The sequence below is a fragment of the Cetorhinus maximus genome, chromosome 13 (assembly GCF_964194155.1).
Source record: "Cetorhinus maximus chromosome 13, sCetMax3.hap1.1, whole genome shotgun sequence".
Classification (NCBI taxonomy): domain Eukaryota; kingdom Metazoa; phylum Chordata; class Chondrichthyes; order Lamniformes; family Cetorhinidae; genus Cetorhinus; species Cetorhinus maximus.
The window spans coordinates 10,887,897-10,904,335 of NC_135891.1; the positions used below are offsets into that span (position 1 = coordinate 10,887,897).

General features: G+C 43.9%; 2 protein-coding genes and 1 long non-coding RNA gene across 3 annotated transcripts in view; 2 read left to right on the top strand and 1 right to left on the bottom strand.

Moving 5' to 3' along the window:
• The window catches only part of LOC144688419 (rho GTPase-activating protein 39-like), a 551,921-nt gene that overhangs the window by 39,799 nt on the left and 495,683 nt on the right, over nt 1-16,439 (top strand). The window lies entirely within an intron of this gene.
• LOC144689143 (uncharacterized) lies at nt 1,919-4,332 on the top strand. The gene is made up of 2 exons (XR_013578567.1): nt 1,919-2,374; nt 2,530-4,332. It is a non-coding gene; the product is annotated as an uncharacterized LOC144689143 (long non-coding RNA).
• The window catches only part of id1 (inhibitor of DNA binding 1, HLH protein), a 55,598-nt gene continuing 47,264 nt past the window's right edge, over nt 8,106-16,439 (bottom strand). Inside the window, exon 3 of the mRNA XM_078554932.1 lies at nt 8,106-8,119. The gene's annotated coding sequence lies outside the window, so the exon portion shown is untranslated. The remainder of the gene's footprint in view (nt 8,120-16,439) is intronic.

The following is a 16,439-nucleotide window of genomic DNA, read 5'->3' on the forward strand; positions in this document are numbered from 1 at the left end:
GGGCATTGCTGATCTACTTGTAACCTCATGCCCACCCCGATAACCTTTCACCCCCTTGTCTATCAAAAATCTATCTACCTCTGCCTTAAAAATATTCAAAGACTCTGCTTCCACTGCTTTTTGAGCAATGGAGTTCCACCTTACGTCATTGTACTCACTGCTTCCAGTCACCTCAATGCGTTAGATCCTAGTTTCTTCTGGGCCCCTTTCAACAAGTAAATGAAAATCATTTTCTTTCACTTCAGTTTTAGTTTCTTCATGTTTTGCAAGAAAAAGAAAACAACAGCTACAAATTTGGCACTTCCATCTTTAATCCTTCTTCATTGATCACTATTCTTGCTTTCACTACCTCCTCTCTCCTTAAGTGAATTCGCCAACTGGGCTCCACTGCTAAAGCTATCTCCAAGTTTTCTCTTTCAACACTTTTCCCCTCAATAAGTTTTAACTCTATACACCCAAATCTACCCAAGATTCACACCAAGCTTCTTGTCTTATCTTCATATGATTCTTCCTCCCTACATTCCCATCGTATTGAAATAAATCACAACAACCACACATCCACTCTAAGCCATTCTTTCTACAATCCTCAAAAATGTGAAGAGCATTTCCTTCCTTTATACAATTGCAAAGATTTGAAAACCCAAGCTTTGTGTCACTTAGTCACCAAGCATCTGATTTACTTTATCATTTGGCTATTTTCAAAAATGATGCGTTCAAGAAGTGAGGGGAGAGTGAGTTGCCCTTGACATCAAGGCAGCATTTGACTGAGTGTGGCATCAAGGAGCCCTGGCAAATTTGAAGTTAATGGGAATCGGGAGAAAACTCACCACAGACTAGAGTCATACCAAACACAAAAAAAGATGGTTGTGGTTGTTGGAAGTCAATCATCTCAGCCCCAGGACATTAATGCAGAAGTTGCTCAAGGTAGTGTCCTAGACCCAACCATCTTCAGCTGCTTCATCAATTACCCTCCCTTCATCATAAGGTCAGAAGTGGGGATGTTTACTGATGATTGTACAGTATTCAGTACCATTTGCAACTCCTCAAATACTGAAGCAGTTTGTGCCCATATGCAGCAAGACCTGGGCAACATTCAAGCTTGGTCTGATAAGTAGTAATCAACTTTTGTGCCACACAAGTGCCAGGTAATGACCATGCCCAATAAGAGAGAATCTAGCCAACTCCCCTTGACATTCAATGATATTACCATCGCTGAATCCCTTACTATCAACTTCCGGGGGGTTACTGTTGACCAAAAACTGAACTGAACCAGCCAAATAAATAATGTGACTGCAAGAGCAGATCAGAGGCTGGGAATCCTGTGGTGAGTAACTCATCTCCTGACTCCCAAAAGTCTGTCCACCATCTATACGGCACAAATCAGGAGCATGATGGAATACTGTCCACTTGCCTGGATGAGTGCAGCTCGAAAAACACTCAAGAAGCTAGACACCATCCAGGACAAAGCAGCCCACTTGAGCAGCACCACCTTCAACATTCACTCCGTCTATCACTGACGGACAGTGGCAGCAGTGTGTGTACCATCTACAAGATGCACTGCAGCAACCCGTCCAAGCTCCTTCGACAGCACTTTCCAAACCTGCAACTTCTAGTACCTTGAAGAACAAGGGCAGCACACTTATGGGAACACCATAACCTGCAAGTTCCCCTCCAAGCCGCAGACCATCCTGGCTTGGAACTATATCATTGTTTCTTCACTGTTGCTTGGTCAAAATCCTGGAACTCCCTCCATAACAGAACTGTGGGTGTACCTACACCACATGGACTGCATCAGATCAAGAAGGCTGCTCACCACCACCAATTAGGAATTGCCAGTAAATACTAGCCATGTCAACAATGCTCACAGCCCATGAATGAACAAAAAGAAATAAGCATTCAGCTGCTGGTCCAACCAGACAATTACAGCATTGGCTTGCAGCATTAAATAGAGCCAAGAAGGAAGAATTCAAGCCCCGGCATTAAATTGATCTCTTCTGATTTTTAAATAGTCATTTGGTTGTACAGAACTTGAATATTGCTGAAAAAAGACACATGTTTTTGAAGCTTTTCTTCTTCACTCGTCAGGACATTCACAAGAATACCAAACGTAAAGGGAACAATTTATACTTCATGGGAAGACAGTGCTGATTGGTAGGCAAGTGAACTCTGATTGGTAGAGGTGTTGCCATGGAGAACACATCAGTTAACTGATGACAGACAGTTAACTATCAAGCTTTGTTTAAGTTCAAACCAGGCAGGTTGGCTCTGATTGGTCAAGGCATTGCCCTGGGGAATGAACTAGTTAATGGCTGTTGCCTATTTTGTTCAGTTGAAACAGGCACAATGTGTGAACATGTTCTCTCTGTCTGCGGAGGTGTCAGCTGTGGCTCAGTTCATAGCACCCTCGCCTTTGAATCAGAGGGTTGTGGGTTCATGTCCCACTCCCGGAAACCAAGAACTGTGATTGTACTCGAAAGAGTTGCAATCTGTGACTGTTGATAACTCGAAAGAGTTTCTCTGTCTGCAAAGAACAGGGCTGTGTGTATTAACATATGTAGCTTCGTAAGTGCACCATAATGCGAGTCCAACTGATAATCTTAAACTGGTTGTCAGCATAATTCTTAGCACACTCAGCAAATGTTGTCCAATTGTGGAATCACAACTAATGTTGGACACTGTTCTGAATGTCATCGCTATCGATATGCCTGGAAGGGTAAGATATCTCCAAAATTTGAGCTGTTTCCCGCTCCTATTATGCAGCAGCAACATGAGTGGTATTCGCCACTGCCGTCAAGCCAAAAAGACATTCTGCTTATCACACAAATGAGTAATATGATACATGAATTTCAGTGCCGGTGTGATGCTAGTAATGTAGGCCGTACATCCCATAAACTGGCAGAGCGTATCAAACAGCATGTCCCTATGGCTGTTTGCAACAAGCAAGATACGAACCCTACCCAACCAGCTTGCAAAACTCAAAACATAGTATTGTATTGAAGTATAAATTGTTGTTGCCTTTACATTTGGCATTCTTGCAAACGTCCTGATGAGTGCAAGACGAAAAGCTTCACCCTGTGTCTTTTTTCAGTGATACTCAAGTTCTTCAGATTTTATTGGTGAGCCAAACAGTGAGTCAATCATCAACAGCGCCCTGGAGTATGGCAGAGCTGACTATCTCAGGTATCGCACTACTAACAGTGGGTCGACTTGGTACCGAACTTCTGTTGCCAAGCGGAACAACATCTCAAACCCAAAGAGAACCCACTTACCTCTCCCACAAGAAGTACCATCTGTAACTCGATTTTACCAAACTGATTATTCTTCCGGGAGTCTTCCTTCCTTCTTGAGGAAACAGAGGTTCTGAGCCACTCAACTACTTCAAATGTATTTTGAAGCACAATTAATCAAAATTATTTGATTTGGAAAATGATTATGCTGGGCTATTTAAAAAGATAACGCCAGACAATGTGACTAATTGGCTGAAGTCCTGGTTACTAATGGTGCTGCCAAAAGGAGGTGATGCAGAACAGACCAGAATTAGAGGAATCGAGACCTCAGGATTGGGATTGTAGGGCTGGAGGAGGTTATACAAGGGCAAGGCCATGGGGAGATTTAAATACAAGGACAAGAGTTTTAAACGTGAACCCTTTAGAGACTTGGAGCCTTCCACCAACCAGGCAGACTTGGTCCTAGGTCCACAACTCCCTTCCTGTGGCTGATTGCTTTAGCACAGAAACCAGCTTCTGAAGCTTGGCAGTCACACTTCATCCTGGGGAGATGGTGGTGTAGTGGTAGTGTCACTGAACTAGTAATTCAGAGGATAAAAGCAAAGTAGTGCAGATGCTGGAATAGATGGAGCAAAATAGGAAAATGTTCTGCTATTAACACATTCTGCTATCTTACCTATCTGCCGCTATCAGCATCTTCTTTAGTCTTTAACACTACCATTAACACTCTCATTGTCTTGTGTCCATGATATCTTTGTAAAATTTCTCCTGAGCTCCCACCTATCCCTGACCTATCTCATTCCACCTGCTCCACCCCCAGCCCCCGTTAACAGTATAGAATCCATCACATTTCTATCTCTCTTCAGCTCTGAAAAAGAGTCATATGGACTTGAAACATTAACTCTGTTTCCCTCTCCACAGATGCTGCCGGACCTGCTGAGTTTTAGCACCACTTTCTGTTGTTATTTTATATTAGTAATTCAGAGGCTCAGGCTAATGCTCTGGGGACATGGGTTCAAATCCCACTACGGCAGCTGGTGGAATTTAAATTTAGTTAATAAATCTGGAATATCAGTAATGGTACCAAGAAACTGTCATCAATTGTTGTAAAACCCCATCTGGTTCACTAATGTCCTTCAGGGAAGGAAATCTGCCTGGTCTTATGATTCCAGATCCACAGCAATGTGGTTAACTCTTAACTGCCCTCTGCAATAGCCTAGCAAGCCACTCAGTTTAGGGCAATTAAGGATGGGCAACAGATGCTGGCTTGCCAAAAATGCCCACATCCCATGAAAGAATAAAAAAAAACACCATTCCCAAGAGCACTATGGCCGCCTTCTACAAGGGCAGTGATCCAAAGTAATGTCAGGCATCATATTGGAAAGCATAAGGTCTCGCCAGGAAAATCACAAGGACATGACCAACTGTTGCATCTCCCTGAACCCCGTGCTGATTCCACGGAACTGATGATCTTCAGAATGGAACTGGAGACCATCACTATCAGAGGGAATCTGGAATCTCCAGGTCCTGGCTCTACTACAGTTAAAAATCCTGGAATCATCTGATAAGCAACTTGGTTGGGACTGAGGAAGGGTGGGATGGACTTTTTGGAATGTTCCAGACGAATGAGCTGAGACGTGGTCATCAGCCTACCTTTCTTGCCCATATCTATTTGCGATCTTGTGAACAATTTTTTAACCCTCGATTGATAATTTGACTTTTAAGTCAAATTAATTTTTAAAAAGTCTCTCTTACATTTTAGGATTTTTCATTGCTCGTTTGTTTTTTCACTTCAATGAGTTTGATAGATGTTGCTGTGTGTGGCTCCTTGGCCTTAGTCTAATTCAATTAAACATAATGCTTTGATTCAGCCACTACGCTTAAATTACCGTGTTTCATTAACTTTGCCTTGCCCCAGTAAATTATGAACTTCAGTCAATACTTTTAAAAACTGGACAGACTTTTGAAATGACTGCTGTAAATCATGTGACCTTTGGTACTTAAGCTTCAAACAGTCCTTAGTCCCAAATGAATACCTAATCAAATATGGACATTCACAGCCATCAGGGGATTTCACACATCGCTTTGTTTAAGGATGGATCAACACTAAGTACTATAGAATTCCAGGTAACCTGACTGTCTCTTTCACCGCGGATAAAAGGGGACATCGAAACTCAATGGGCAAAATGTTTAGCTCGGCGAGCAGGCGCATGCCCGACCCGCTCGAGCGTGAAATGCCATGCGTTGACGTCGGCTGAACGTGCCGACGTCATCGCGCAATCACGCGATAGTTCAGTCGGTGGGCGCGCGCCAGAGTCGGCAGCGTGCCCACCAACAATTATAAGGCCTGTTAAGGCCATTAAACAATTGATTAACTTACATTTTTCGTTGCCCGTCCAACCTTACGGTAAGGCCAAGCTTTTTTGGAAACCTCATCCACAGGCAGACTGAGGTTATTATTTTTTTCATGACTCCTCATCTCCCTGAGGCAGCTCAGTGCCTCAGGGAGATTATGAAGCGCACACTCGTGCCCATGTGCGAAGGTCACGCTCACCCCCTCCCCTCACCCTCCTACCCCCACCCGCACAGGCAGCGCTGAGCACTGCTGCTGGCGTTTCACGCTGCGTGGGCCCTAATTGGCCCGCCCGCGTGAAATCGCCTTCCGGCCTCAATTGCAAGTGGCGGGGGTCGACTTCCTGACCACCCCCGCCGGGCCCGCCTGACATAGGTGAAATTCTGCCTCCCCGTGTGTGTAAGACGGACGTGAATGGATCCTATCAACCTTCCATTTTATTATGATGGCTTCCTCAAACCAACTAGACTGGGTGAATCTCAAGGTGTTAAATGACAACAAAGGATGATTAGAATCAACAGACACACAACCCTTGTATTTGGGAAAAAAAAGACTTTGAACTTGTAGAAGTCACATGATAAGGGAACCATTTTTTTTGTCTGCTTTTAAAACCAGCAAAAGCCCTTTGCAGACAGATTTCCACTAAAAGCCATTGAATTAGCTGCAAGTCATCTAAACAACTCACCTAAACGGCAGTACCTTGTAGGTGGAAGATCTTACCAGAGAGAAGGATTCCCCAGCCTGTTTCAGTTAAAGTTCATCTGAGAACTTACCTTCTAGAAATTCAATTGCAAGAAACCTCACGGCCTGCTGAGAATCCTTCACTTTACCAGACATAGTAAAACATCAACTTCATCTAAGAAACTACAGGTCTGCCACGAAAAGACTGAAATAATTATAACTTATTACAATATATTACCTTCATCTGCATCTAATCTTTTATGTGTGTGTGTGTGAGAGTGTGTGAGAAGAGTGAGTGGAACATTGCGTTACATTTTGGTAAATGTGTGATAATAAATGACCTTTATTTTAAAATCACAAAAGCTTGTTGCTGCAATTATTTGTAAGAAAATGTGCACCCTTTACACAAACATACTGATCATGGGAGGATTGAGAGGGGTTTGGAGAATTGCAAAGAGAGGTTTGGAGAACTGCAGCTGCCTGACTTCACTGAGAAGCACTCTTAAGGTGGAGAAGGCAGAAGAGGTGGTAGGATGAGAAGGGGGAGGAGAAGGGTGGGGAGTGAGAGATAGGGGTAGAGGAGAGGGCAAGGGAAGAAAAGAGGAAAGGAGAGGAAAGTTGGGGAGAGCCGGGTGGATAGAAGAGAGGAGAATGGAGAAGAGGCAAGGAGAGGGGTGGGAGAGAAGAGGAGAGGATGGGGTGAGGGGAGAGCTGAGAGGAGAAAAGGAAAGAAGGGAGGTGAGCAAAGGACAGGGGAGGGAAAATGAGGGGAGGGAATATTAGGAGATGAGGTGGAGAAACGAGGGGAAGAGAGAAGGAAAAATAAGTCAGTAAAATCAATCTGATCAATAAAGATAAAAATGATAAATGTGTTCAGGCCCTAAGGCAAATGGTTCTAAAAGACAAGGGAAAACTGGATTGAAGTGGCTGTCAGCCATTACATGTATCCATGAATAAGCTAATCTTAGCCAACGAGGTGCTAGGGACACCAGCACTGGGCCAGATCGCCCCAAGCACTCAAACAGTGATGCCAGCTGGAAGTGCCTGTGTGGATATTGGACGAGGATAGGAGCAGGCTTGGCTGAAAATCCCCCCACACTTTGCCAGCACACAGACTGCCAGCACTCACTGGCAAGCCATACACATGGATAATAGCCATTTGGGGAAGGATACTGCTTGTGGAACCTGACCCAGGGAGAGAGTCACTGCCTTCACAGGAGGAAAGAGAGAGAGAGAGAAAAAAACCGAAGCGGCAAACAAGAGATTTTTAAAAATGGCTTTTTATGTTTGAGAGGTTAATATGAACGCAAGAAAGAGGAGCAGGAGAAGATCATGCAGCCCTTGAGCCTGCTCTGCCATTTCATAAGATCATGGCTGATCTTCTGTCACACCTCCACCTCCCCACCCCCGATCACCATGATTCCCTTAGTGTCCAAAAATCTATCAATCTCATTGTTGAATATACTCAATGGCTGCGCATCCTCTACGCTTCCTGGGATGGAAAATTCCAAAGATTTGCAACCCTCTGTGTGAAGAAATTTCTCCTCATCTCAGTCCTAAATGACTGCTTTCTTATCCTGAGACTGTGATCCCTAGACCTAGATGCCCCAGCCAGGGCGAACAGGCACTCAGCATCTACCCCATCAAATTCAAATTCCTCCCTGAAATGTATCAAAGCAGCACTACAATATGTGTTTCAATGGATTGTATAAACTGTAGGTTTAGAACAGGAATATCCACTATTATCCAGCCACCAGTTTCCCAGTTCAGGCTGCCCTGATACTGAGATGAGTGGATGGATGTTTCCTCCACTATACTGGGCTTTGTTCAAGGCTTTGGTGGCACCACATCTGGAATACTGTATGCAGTTTTGGTCTCCACATTTAAGAAAGGATATACTTGCATTGGAGGCAGTACAGTGAAGATTCACTAAATTAGTCCCTGGGATGAGAGGGCTGTCCCATGATGAGAGGCTGAATGAATTGGGTCTATATTTTCTGGAGTTTAGAAGAATAAGAGACAATCTCATTGAGATATATAAGATACTGAAGGGGCTTGACAGGGTAGAAATTGAGAGATTGTTTCTGCTGGTCGGGGAATCTAAAACATGGGGGCACAGTCTCAGGATAAGGGGCCAATCATTTAGGACTGAGATGAGGAGAAATTACTTCACTCAAAGGGTTGTGAATCTTTGGAATTCTCTGCCCCAGAGGATTGTGAATGCTCCATCATTGAATACATTTAAGGTTGGGATAGACAGATTTTTGGTCTCTCAGGTAATATGGGGAGTGGGCAGAAAAATGGAGTTGAAGCTCAGGATCAGCCATGCTTGTATTGAATGATGAAGCGGGTTCAACAGGCCACATGGTCTACTCCTGCTCCTATTTCATGTGTTCTTGTGCACTGCCCAAAATCAGGTGGTATAGCAGGTGAAAATAAAGGAAAATCAGGTGGCCTAGCACCACATCCCCCTCCTGTCCTGGATTTTCATTAGCACCTCCAGCCCTGGCAAAGATGGCCACCAGCTGCCCATTCACCACTTCAGGTATGTAGAAGAAGAAGGGCCTGGAAATCTAACCCAATTTTCCTGCTTTGTGTCGCTGACATCTTCAAACAGGAACTACACCAGAGGAGACATGGCAGTAGCTCTCAGGGACAGCTTTGGAAGGTCTGCTGCCACCTTTGGAGAGGAGACCCGAGCAGCAGGCAGTCTCTCCTCAGGCCCCATGAACGTACATTGTTTAGGCTGCAGCTCAGCCCAAGGCCTAAACTTCAATGCTTTCTCAAACCTCCTTGAAGCACATCTGCCCTTTTAAGAGACGATCCTTAGAGCCAAAGGCTCTACTGATTCAGTAGAATGTTATGACGTGGCAGATGATGTGTGTCAGGTGGATCAAATCCATGAGGGAAACTTGATCACGCTATCACAATGGTTTTGCAATTTGTATTTATTACGAGATGCGTGCCCTGAATTCAGAAGTAATAAGTCCACCAAGACTTCAAAGTTTTTTTTAAATACTAAATTAAACCTTTATTAACAAAAGAAAAGATTTCAAGCACATACATAGGTCTACAAATTGCTATAATAACTCCTAAAACCCCTAATTAATCTGGCTTCCAGTTACACCCCCATCAAGGCAATGGTAAAAAAATTGATTTTAAACAGATCCAGGCAAGTCAACACAATACCCTGGACAATAGAATTTAAAGTGGCTTTTCCCAGCTTCGGTTTCTGTAGGCAGCAGCCTTAATGCACAAATGCTGGAGGCTTTTCACACTTCTGGCAGATCTTACAATGCCTTCCCTGACACATAGCCTCATTTCCCTTTATACATGTTTCTCCCTTTCAACGTGAATTCCATTGTTCCCATATGTCTTTAGAACTTTACCTTTCTCATAATATAAATATTTTCACGGTGCTAATATTGTCAGTAACCTTTTGGAAAAATAAACACACTGCTTGACCTAGCTTCTCTGGCTAGGTGTAAACACCCTGCCATCTCTTTGAAATTCAAACTGCCACGGTTTATCTAAAAATGCAAATTCTCCTCACCTTATATTCTAAGGCTTCAGCCACGTTTACGTAATTTGCAATTCAAACCTAGCTTCTTTTGATGAGTCAAATGCTCCAGACCAGCTGTCTCCAACTTAATTAAATCCCACACGCGCATGCATACAAAAACTATCCACACCCCACTATTAACTTACTTTTACAATAAAGTTATGAGAATGATTACGGGCGGGATTTTCTGCACCCGCCCGCCGCTGGGATCTTCCGGTCCCGCTGCAAGTCAATGGGCTTCTGGCTGGGGGGGGGGCGACCCACAATGGGGCTGGAAAATCCCGGTCTATATTTTCGTGACAAGAGATGTTTAAAATCATGAATTAAGTAAATAACAACAATAACAAGTCATTTAAGATAGCACCTTCAAAGTAATGAAACATCCCAAGACGCTTCACAGAAGCATTATCAAACAAAGTATAACACCGAGCCACATAAGGAAATAGTTCTCCTCCTATCACCACTGGTTCTTTTGCTTTAAATCTCTGTCCTATGATTACTAACCCACAGTTTTGCCTCATTTACTCTAATAGAATGTTGAACGTCTCTATTAAATCTCACCTTAACTTTCTCTGCTCTGGGAACAATCCCAGTTCCCATCTCTCCACATATCTGACATACCTCATCCCTGGTACTGCTCTAGTGAATCTCTTCTACATTCTCTACATTCTCTCCGGGGTGCCCAGAGTTGGACACAATACTCCAGCTGAGGCCTAAGCGGTGATTTATAAAGGTTTATCATAACTTATTTGCTTTTGTACACTGTGCCTCTATTCATAAAGTCAAGGATTCTGTATGCTTTCTTTAAAACAGCCTTGTTCTGCCACCTTCAAAGATTTATGTACGCAAACCTTTCTAACCCTGTACATGTTCAAAAGTGCAAGCTGAAACAATCTTACCTAGTACATTATTAAGAGATTCATTATAGGCCTCAGAGTTAATCTACTTCTAAGGCCATTAAATCCATGCCTCCTTGTCGACTAATAATTTTCAGGGAGATCTTTAAACATTAAGACGTGAGATATATTGGCACCCATTCACTTGTGACCTTCACAAAAGGGATACATGGATCTATAACATTAATGTAGGTCATTAAATGCAATTAATATGGCATCGACTGACTAACGCATCAAAATATATCAGGTGCTCTGCGTTCGTTATTTGAACCCACATTTTCTGGTGACATGATAGACTCTCCTGCACTTGCTATAGGGAATTTGTCTTCTTAGAGAGCTGGTTTATATTTGAGGCAGCTTTATTTGTCTGAGGACTGAGGAAACATTTAACACCTCCTCCAGAATAAGTAGTACAATACTTTATTTCCCCTATGCATTCCCTCCCTTCTTCCTCTCTGTAAAATGCAGACTCATCCTTAAACATAGTTTAACATGTGCTGCCTTGAGTATGTAATCTAAATTGACATTTCAGTGTAGAACTGAGGGAGTTTGCTGCAATCTTGGGAGGTGCTAGCTTTTATGAAAAATCTGACAAATATTGTACTTTTTGGATGAGATGTTAAACCGAGTCTTCCTCAGGTGGACTTAACCAATTCCGATGGTTCTATTTTGAAGAAGATATTGTCAGTAAAATTATGCTTTCTTGTATGCACAACGTAAAAGGTTTGAAAAAACAAATCCAGCCATTTAATTATCATCAACATAGGTTCACTCGATCAGGGTCAGGAGCTGCACGTGAGTCCTCAATGAGCTGCATGCTGCTCCTGAGCCACTGGTTACGCACCCCTGCTCTAGGATACTCGAATGAAGCTCTGAAGAAGAGGCATAATGACTCGAAACGTTAACTCTGTTTCCCTCTCCACAGATGCTGAGTTTTTCCAGCATTTTCTGTTTTTATTTCAGGCATCAGTCACTTACTTTGGGTGCAAATGAGCAACAACACGTCGGTTTTCTCTCATAAATTCATTCAGCCCTGAAATCTTTTGTGTGACTCAGTGAAATTTCTGGCCTCTGCAAGATGGCAGTAGGTAGCTTTATTACGTTTGCGCAGAGTGGCTGTTGGCTTCAACAAGTTGCTCTTGAATGACAGCACGCAGAGAGTAGCTGAGAGCTTCCTAACAGGAGAAGCTGTTATCTTTGATGGCAGGCTGTGCACATTGCTTCAGCTGTGCACTGTCACAGTGGTATTGTACTGTAATAAAATGTCCAGCAACCGCCCTGACTTCAACTCTTTAATGTCAGTCTGCGTTTTTTTTTTGCTGGCTGATACTTCGTGTGGAGTACCACGGGAGATCGTAAGGCGGAGAGTGGGGGGGATGCAGCACATTCCAAGACGTTGCGACCTGCAGGCGGCACTCTGAACAAAGTTACTTTCTGCGGGTAATGTTTACAACGTCGGTGAAGTCAGCCGCCGACCAGCTCGCTCTTGTTGACGTCTATTGATGTGTTGAGGGGGCGTGGGGGGGGCGGAGAGGGAATTTTCAGCCAATCAATAATTCTTTCTTAAATTCAGAGCGTCTTGGGTGGTGTTTCTGCTTTTGGAGCAACCAGCAATTCCGGCTCAAAATTGCGTCCGTTTCGAGAAGCGACTTTTTTTTTCCGCTGGATTTCTGCCCGTTCCATTTCCATATCGTCACATGTAAAATCTGCCATCGACCAGCGCATTTGGGCCCCATTTTTAAAAAATGGTTTGTAAAACACGTCTTGGTATAGTTGAGTGGTAATTTAAGGCACAGCTTGATTAATACAGCTGGAAACAGGTTTATCACACACAAAAAAAATAAACATTTTAAAAATCACGGTTTCGATCTGCCCCTTGTGACTTGCCCAATTTGAAATTACCAACGCTGACTTTTAGAAGATATGCAAAACTATTTGCTAGTTATATTGGGGTACAGTAGTCAGTTCTTTATTAAATTTAAAATCAGAGTATTACTTGAATGGCGATAGATTGAGAAATGTCGACGTTAGAAGGGACCTGGGTATCCAACGATTTGACTGAAGGAGCATCATGTCTGGCAGAGGAGGAGGAGGTGAAGGACTGGGGAAAGGTGGAGCAAAGCCCCACTGCAAAGTGCTTCGTGATAACATCCAGGGCATCACCAAACCAGCCATTCCCCTCCCCCACCTGGATCGCCGTGGCGGTGTCAAGCGCATTTCAGGCCTGATCCACGAGGAGACCCGCGGGGTGCTGCAGGTTTTCCTGGAGAATGTGATCAGCGATGCGGTCACCTACACAGAGCACGCCTAGCTTAAGACGGTCACCACCATGGATGTGGTGTACGCTCTGAAACGCCAGGGCCGCACTCTCTATGGATTCAGCGGCTAAACAAATTGACCCAGTTCTAACAAATCACTTGAAAGCAAGCATGCAGGTGCAGCAAGCAGTTAGGAAGACAAATGGTTTGTTGGCCTTCGTTGCAAGAGGATTTGAGTACAGGAGCAAGGATGTACAGGGCCTTGGTGAGACCACACCTGGAGTATTGTGTGCAGTTTTGGTCTCCTTACCTAAGAAAGGATATACTTGCCATAGAGGGAGTGCAGCCAAGGTTCATCAGACTGATTCCTGAGATGGCAGGATTGTCGTATGAGGAGAGATTGGGTCAACTAACCTGTATTCACTGGAGTACACCATTCTAGACATATGAGAGGGGATCTCATTGAAACATATAAAATTCTGACAGCGATGGGCAGACTGGATGCAGGGATGATGTTTCTTCTGGCTGGGGAGGGTCTAGAACAAGAGGTCACAGTCTCAGGATACGGGGTAGGCCATTTAGGACTGAGATGAGGAGAAACTTCCCCATTCAGAGGGTGGTGAACCTGTGGAATCCTGTACCACAGAAGGCTGTGGAGACCAAGTCATTGAATATATTTAAGAAGGAAATAGATGGATTTCTCGACTCCAAAGGTGTCACAGGGTATGGGGAGAGAGTGGGAGTACGGCGTTGAGATGGGGGATCAGCCATGATCATATTGAATGGTGGAGCAGGCATGAAGGGCCGAATGACCTACTCCTGCTCCTATTTTCTATGTTCCTGAGAGTAGGGAAGTTCTCCATAGGTCAACATTTTTCCCTCAACCAATACCACTAAAAAAGATTACCTGGTCATTATCCCATTGCTGTTTGTAGGATCTTGCCCTGGATGTTTCGAGCTGTCACCATGTTTTATGTTGTCTTTGTGCCTCAGTGTCTTACCATGTCTGGATGATGCTTTGCTTATTCTATGAGTGACTTGAGAAAGTCGGTATATAGTTTTTCTAGAAACTATTTATTTACACTACTTACAAGACTTCATGGCAAGTACATGGTTCTGTGGACACAGTCTATTCTGTGTCTTGCTTTCTTGGAGCCTCTTGGTCATCTGACTCTTGATGTCACGCTTGCATCATCATTACCATCATGGTCTCATTAACATAACCATTAACCCAATACCCTACACTCCCCAATTGGCTGCCGTGTTACCTAAACTACAATTGTGACTTCAATAAAGCACTTGATTGATTGCAAAGCATTTTGGGGCATCCTGAGGATATGAAAGGCACTATACAAATACAAATCTTTCTTCAGCTGGCACATAGGGGCCTGATTTTAACTCATTCAAAATCCATCCACTTTACAGAATTTAAATCAGGCCCTAACCCCTGGGGATGTTTCCTCAATCATTTACCCCATCTGACACTCAGCATCGAGAGTGGCAATACCGCAACAGAAATCGTAGATATAAAAGCCACTCCGCAGCAGAATGTGTAGGAGTTCTGACACATTGAACTTACTCCATCGCCTCACTGGAACAGACCAAGCAGCAGCAATGGGAACAGCCTCCTCTCGCATTCCATTTTTTAAAAAATTTTTTATTGCATAGAATGTATGGCACAGGAACAGCCCCAGCTAGTTTATGCCTGTGTTTATGCTCCACATGTTATAGGCGGGGAAAGGTGGGGGGATAACTTTTCCCCTTTGTTTCCTCACCTCTTGGCTGACCGCAACACAATGTATTTTTGAGAATGAGTGTTTTAACTCTTTTGACATTAAAGAACAGACACGAACGGGCTTTCTTATAAGTTTAAATCAAAAAGGAGAAATGTTTATTACGCCAGAGGCAGAAGTTTTCATAAGGTGAGCGGGCTCAGCGGGAGAGGGCGGGGGCGGGCGTGGAGCCGATCGCCGCCCGCAATCGGTTCCGCGCTGCCATTTCACGCAGGTGGGCCAATTAAGGCCCACCCAGCGTGAGACGTGACCGGTAGCGCTCAGCGGGCAGGGGGAGGAGGGAGAGTCGGGCCCCGTGCTCTTTCACACAAGCGCATGAAAGAGCCCTTCAATCTCCCTGAGGTACAGAGCTGCCTCAGGGAGATTGAACTGATATTAAAATTATTAAACAAAAGGTTTAAAAATGTATTTAAACACGTCCCCTCGTGTGACTGTGTCACATGGGTTGGGACATGCTTTTATATTTATGAAAAATTATTTATTTATTTAATAAAAGCTTCAGGAAACCTCATCCCACTCGTGGATGAGGTTTCCTAAAAAAAAACGGGAAGGCCGCTTGGCCTGCCTTGGCCTGCCTGCTGACATTAAGGTTAACAATCACAATCACAATAATTACTTTCTTACTGGCCTTAATAGGACCTTTACATTTCGGCGGGTGCGCAGCTGACTCCGGCACGCGCCCACCGAACGAAATATCGCAGGACTGCACGATGACATCAGGATGCTCACCCGCCCGACGCCATCGCGCGTCATTTTACACATCGGCATGTTGGGCCCGCCCCTGCACGCCGACTGTAAAATCCTGCCCCAGAAATATAAACGCAAAGCACTGACACTCAAACACATCAGAAAAGATTATATTTAAAGATGTAACATGCACTAAGATTACTAACAGAGTAACAAGAAGCAAGTCACTTATTTTTAACCAGTCCTTTAAGATGGATGTTGAAAGCACAGCAAGCCTTAAGGATTCTCTCTCTTAGTTCTTTGCAGACAAATGGAGGTTCAAAGTTTCTGGCTTTCTCAGGTGGAATTGTGGCCATGATCCTATAGAGAAGAATTGCAATCTTGCAGATAAAATTAATTATCCTCTTTTCACTGCCTGATTTAACTTTGTTTTAGGCAGGGTTATTTCTTGTTGCTGGGTGTGATTCCTCTGTGCTGCTGATTCCGTGCTGCCTCGCTGGCTTCCCTTATGGAGTATTAAGGCGTGGACCCCCTCTCCAGCTGGTTTCAGTCACGTGATGGCAGTTTCAGTCATGTGAATGCAGTTTCGATGCATCCTATTGTCCACATAATGGGTTGGATCCCAGGTGATTGAAACAGAAAGGGGGAGATGATTAATATTCCATCAACATACCTGTTATGATTAGCTCACTTGACATTCCACCTTCATGGGGCTGACAGGTCTGGTAGTCATTATCCTTTAAATCTCTTCCATTCAAACGGTGATGGGCAGTCAATTTGCACCTGGAAAATCTATTTGCATTTTTAAGTAACTTCCCAAACAAGTGGCTCTGTCTTTCCAGAAAACACAAACAGCAGTCACCTGACTTTCCAGAATCCATTTTGAGAGGGTATAACATTGTTCTATGCTTTCTTTTTAAAAGTCCAGTGTCAGCTGCCCAATTATCTTTGGGGCCATGACACGCAGTCACATACATAAGTT